We start from the raw sequence: 5,983 nt of genomic DNA, 5'->3' as shown, positions 1-5,983 counted from the left end.
AGGTTTGCAAGCCATGCAATGCAGAGAAAGTTAATATATCTTTAAATCTTCCAGTGAAGCCTGAGACAAGGTGGCTCCAGCTTCTCTAACTCCTTTCCTGGTTGTGTCACCCACCACCCCTGTGCAGTACACTTGGAGACATGGAAAAGAGGGTGGATGAGAGGACTGGGCAGGGAATGGGAGGCAGAAGCTATGGCTACTTAATCTCATACAGCATTGGGGATTTAAAGTCCTGTGAACGTTCCCTGGGTTGCAACTTGGCAAGTCTAGGTCCAGCTTTTTTCAGTCCTGAACAAAAAGATGCATCTGAAACGTCCTGCTTCTCGGTAATGACATCTTTTGGAATTCTGTACACCTGTGTTTCACTTGTTTCTGGTCAGGAAGTAACCCAAGGAAGTTAAACTTAGTTTCTTAGGATGTTTTTTTTTTTAAATGTGTGAAGTCTTCATGCTATTTCCTTCAAGAGACAGGTGTCTACAAAGATAAGACTCTTTGAACTGCCTTTAAACAATGCAAGGAAGAGGAATTGTTCAAGGGACAGGAAACAGCTGTATCTTCCTCTTCTCCTATATGCAAGCTTCTAGTAAACATAATTAAAGTTGAAAGGAGGCTGAGTTTTCCTAGTGCAGGACACCTGTGTAGGAAAGCTGAATATAGACCATGGAGGGAACACAGAGGAGTTCCAACTATAAACAGAAACACTGGCCCGATTCCTCTTCTTCTGGGCCATCATCAAACAGGAAATGAAACACAGCTGTGTACAGTTTTGACAGGTTGGTTCATGTATTTAGCATGAACAGAAAGTTTTCCGCAGGTAATTTCATTAGGCATGTTTTTTGGCATCAGTTCACATTGCTGGGTAATCTGATTCTTTTTCTTGGACAGCAGGCTTTGAAATGTACTTTTAATATTTGAACAACAGTGAAAACTTCCATAGTGTCTTTCCTCCAAGGACTTCCAGGAGATGAGTTTCATTTGTGATGAGAGCAACCTCTGGTGAGTAAGGCTTTCACGTTGTTTTAGAGATGAAGTAAAGCAGAAGGGCCTCCTGAGTTATAGAGAAGCATGCCCACTTGGGCATATGCAGAACTTTCCTGGAGTCTTGACACTGCTGGAAGTATATGGGCGGGAGACCACTCTGGGGATGTGGACAAAATGTTGGACCCGAAGTAGGGAGATCCAGGTTGAAAGTCTTACTCATGTATGAGGCTTGCTGGGTGACCTGCGGTAGCTAATATCTCAGCCTATGCTATTTCACAGGGTTGTTCTGAGCATGAAATGGGGGTGGGTGGGACTAGCATATGTACACAGTGGAGGAAGGACAGGGTAGAAATGTGAGATAAATGGATTTGACCTCTATATTGGTAGAAATCAAGGAAGAATAGATATAGCTTATTAAACTTAGACTTTAGAACTCCTCAGGGTACCTGTTTGTATGGGGGAGCTGTACATGCAAATATAGGCCCCCTTTCAGACTAATGCTGAATAAGCGGCATTAGGAGTGTGGGCAACAGACATGATCCTACTTCACCATCACACATTTCTGAGTATTTAAGGCCTTTTGTCAGAGAAGCACTTCTTCAACTTCATCCATCTGCACCAGGAGAATTTTAAGAATCAGGTGTTATAAACTGGTGATCTGGGGTGAGTGTGAGAAAATGTAAATTATGTCCCAGGTCATGGATTAGATTACCTTATTACAGCAAGTCTGAGTAAGCAGCAACTGCAATTCCCGTTACTGTACCACCTTCAGCATTAAGGCAGACACTCTGATGGTCAAACTAGTTATTTAGCCCTAGAGTGCCTAAAAAAATGCTTTTAAAAAAAACTGGTGTGGAAGGAGAGATGAAGCTAGATGAGGACCGTGGCATGAGGAGAGGGGGACTGACGCAGTCCTAATCAGAATGGGGAACCCCTGCACCAGCTATTTGCAATGGGAGGAAAGCTGTTTTTCTTCCAAACAAAAACATGTTTTTTAAAAAGCGCAAATAATCATAATTTGTAGTTTGGACCTATTATAGATACGTCCAAATTGGTCTATGTTTTAGTCCTATTTGCACCTCCATGATCTCAACTCCCAGATGTTTAGTGCCAGATGAGCAAGTCAAGGGCAACTTTTATTTATTTATTTATTTAATTCAATTTTTATACCGCCCATAGCAAGGGTCTCTGGGCGGTGTACTTAGCACATTAACCCACAGTAAATTCCTAGTGTGTGCAGGGGCTGTGTTAAATTTACTTCTTGGAATGGAATTCTTTAATCCTTTAGCAACTCAAAGCCAAGAACAAACTATTATTGTCTTTCACGTGAATAGGATTGCCTTTTTAAGAAGGCTGATGGTATGGGGAACTGAAAATGGAAATGGACTGCCTTCAAGTTGATTCCAAATTATGCCAACCCTATGAATAGGGTTTTCATGATAAGCGGTATTCAGAGGGGGTTTACAATTGCCTCCCTCTGAGGCTGAGAGGCAGTGACTGGCCCAAGGTCACCCAGTGAGCTTCATGGCTGTGTGGGGATTCGAACCCTGGTCTCCCAGGTCATAGTACAACACTCTAACCACTACACCACAGTGGCTCTCACGAGGAACTAAACAAACCTCAAAACATTTACAAATTTATAATTATGCAAATTCTGTTGTTTCTGTCCATTACTTCCTAACCGTTCATCAGCCTACCTCCATAAACTTCCCACTCCCTCCCCAACAGAGAAATGCTGCACCTTTCCCATAGATGCATATAGCTTGTGGCTACTGTGGGTGGTGTTCAGAGCAGAGCTTGGAAAAGTTACTTTTTTAAACTACAACTCCCATCAGCTCCACCCAGCATAGCCACTGGATTGGGCTGATGGGAGTTGTAGTTCAAAAAAGTAACATTTCCAAGCTCTGATTCAGAGTTAGTCTTACTTAAAGTACAGTAGACCCATTAAAGGTAATAGATATTACTAACTTAGGTTCATTGGTTTCAGTGGCCCAGTCTGAGTAGAGCTTAGCTAAGTACAACACCCTCCTATTGTCACCATTGAATCTCTGCTTTTAAAAAGAACAGACTGGAAATGATGCTGCATCTGCCTTATATTCTTTTTCTCATTCATCAGAAATGTTTAACTAACAGTAGTTCAAATCGGCCTTTCCCTGTTTTCGGGAATAAGAGAGATGAGAAATGGGAGTGAGCTGCAGGGTGCCCTTCTGTATGTTGCAGATGGCAGGGCTGGCGCTTGGACAAATGCTTAACTGCATAACCACCACGATATTACCATCTGATTATAGGCAAGGAAGGGCAGCTCAATTTACAGTAGTAATAGTTCAGGGCAATAAAGCTTTTCATGTTGAGATTCAAGGGGGGACATATGGATCTTTGCCACAGTTGCAAGTGGAAACAGCTTCCACCTCTGTATCTTGGGCATCAATAATATTAAGTCCAAAGATCTGAAGAATTTAATTTCTTTTACTCGCAGTATATGAGCCTACGGTTTTTAACATCTACATAAAAAACTGTGGGCTGAAAGCATCCAGAGATATGAGCTGAAGTGTCATTAGTATGCACATCACATGCCCCTCTCTCCCTCTTTTCCATCTTCTAATCCCAAGGTGGTGGTGGAAACTCTGATCGTGTTTCTGGGAGCAGTTTTGGATTGGATGAAGGTGAATGATCTAAAACTAAATCCAGACTGGAAGGAAGGGCTGTGAGCTAAGAAATCTGCTGATGTGAATGGTGGTGTGCAACTGGTCCTGGATGGTGTTGCACTTCCCCTAAGGGGTAAGGCACATTGTTTGGAGTGGTCTTGCAGCTTTCTGTGGAGGCAAATATGACATCAGCAGACAAAAGTGTTTTTTACCTGCTTTAGCTGGTTCACCAACTGCAGCCTTATCTAGAGAAGGGCAGAGCTTGGAAAAGTTACTTTTTTGAACTACAACTCCCATCAGCCCAATCCAGTGGCCATGCTGGCTGGGGCTGATGGGAGTTATAGTTCAAAAAAGTAACTTTTCCAAGCTCTGGGAAGGGGTATCTTGCTTAGTCACACATGCTTTAGCTATGTCCAGGTTAGATTAATGTAATGTGCTCTGCATAGGGCTGCCCTAAAAGACCATTCAGAAACTTCAGTGAGAGCACATTGCAGCAGCAAGAACATTTTCAGGAGCTAGGCATTCCATTCATTTCACACCAGTTACGTTAGCTGCCTATTTGATTATGGGCCCTATTTAAGGTATTGGAATTAATCTTTAAAGTCCTTAACCCAGTGGTTCCTAAACTGTGGTCACTGGACTACCAGTGGTCTACGAGCTTCATTCAGGTGGTCTGCAGTGTGTCTATGGATATGTGACTGAGGACAGAAGACAGGACATCCATCGCATTAAATATTCATATTTAATTTATTTTTATTGCTGCTTTTATTTTATTGTATTGTATTTTAGTGTAATATAATAAAATACAATAATAAAGAAATAAAAGAAGCAATAAAAACACAATTAAAAATCATACAGCATTTAGCACAGGGCATTACAATTACTATAACAGGCAGAAAAAATCATTAAGTGTCCTGCCAAGACCTCCAGCAATTTTCAAGTAGTCTGTGGGGAAGAAAGTTTGGGAACCACTGGCTTAACCATTTTGGATCATGTTATATGAAGTACCCAGTGAATAGGCCCGGCATCAGTGGGTGGCCAGGTCAGGCACTGGGTGAAGGTCCATGCAGCCCAGAAGGGCCCATACTTAAGCTGGGAGGGTGCAGCTCCTGCTCCACGATCTATGCTGGCATCAGGTCATGGGGCCAATCACACACAGTGACCCAACATTTCTGCGAATTATGGAATAGAAGCTCCACCCTCCCAGGCAACACTCACCGGATGCAGGTGGAAGAGGCTTAAATAGGCCCTCCCTGTCACCTGTGTTGCCATGTTAGCGTGCTATGTGCACATGCCTGCCATCACTCAAGATGGCAGTGGGGTTATGATGCCCTCGCCGCCATCTTGGGTGATGGCAGGCATGCGCACATAGTATGCTGACATGGGAGGTTGGGCAGGCCTTTTTAAGTTTGCACCATCTGCATTGGGAAAGGGTGTTGGGGAGCATGACAGCCTGGGGCAGTCTGGTGCCCAAGGGCCAAGTTATGCTTGAAGCGTCCCAGTACCACCTATATCCGTATGAAGCTTCCATGTTTTGAGATTGTCATCTGAGGCCCAGATAGCTGGTCTGCTGATGAGAACTGATTATGGTGAGTACTAGGGACAGGACCTTTTCTGTGGTGGCCCCACATCCCTTGAAGACCCTCCGAGGGAAATACATACGTCCACTTATTTGTTGGCCTTTGGGAGATACTTTCTTGTTCTAGTCTGGGTTTGTGTTTTAACAATTGTATCTTCTGCTACAAATTTTATTGTTCTGTTTTTATTGGTGTTTAATGTTTTTATTGACGTTTTAATAATCTGGATGTTGGTAGATGTTTATTTGTCACTGACCATATTGTGAGCCATCTTCTGAGGATAGATACCATGAAATCTGTTAAATAAAATATATTAAATAAAATATACAATATGTTGAGACAGAGTGCTAGATCTGGAACTAAGTTTGGCTCCATTCTCTGTCCCTTAGGCTCAATTTCCCATGTGACAGTAAAAAATTTTTATCTCATAAATAATTACCACATCAAGTCTACAAGGTGCCTGAACCTCACCCTCTTCATTTGCAACTTGGACTGAATCCTGGCCTCATCCAAATCCTTGCATCATACGGATCCAGGTGTGATGTCAAGATGGATAAGGTTTGTAAAACAAATGATATGAAATAATCAGCAGTGAATGAATGGAGAGTATTTATGTGCAGGAGTAAAAGAGCTAGCGAAACAGCGTCAGTTTTGGCATCTAATGTGGGCTGCTCTTTTGCTGCAACTTTCCAAAACACCTTCGCAGCCTGCTCAACTGAACTAAATGAACTAAAGTCAAGCTTACTCATTAGTGTAAATGTGGGTTGAGTGAGACAGTGA

The 5,983-nt window shown here is 42.6% G+C and overlaps 1 long non-coding RNA gene across 1 annotated transcript; it reads left to right on the top strand.

Annotated features, from left to right (window-relative positions):
• The first annotated feature begins 869 nt into the window (after positions 1-869).
• LOC133378327 (uncharacterized) lies at positions 870-5,755 on the top strand. Its single transcript, XR_009760954.1, has 3 exons — positions 870-996; positions 3,591-3,759; positions 5,593-5,755. It is a non-coding gene; the product is annotated as an uncharacterized LOC133378327 (long non-coding RNA).
• The last annotated feature ends 228 nt before the right edge of the window (positions 5,756-5,983 follow it).

This window comes from Rhineura floridana, chromosome 2 (assembly GCF_030035675.1).
Source record: "Rhineura floridana isolate rRhiFlo1 chromosome 2, rRhiFlo1.hap2, whole genome shotgun sequence".
NCBI classification, from domain to species: domain Eukaryota; kingdom Metazoa; phylum Chordata; class Lepidosauria; order Squamata; family Rhineuridae; genus Rhineura; species Rhineura floridana.
Note: the sequence above shows the minus strand (reverse complement) of the source record. Positions and strands in the feature narration are given on the sequence as shown.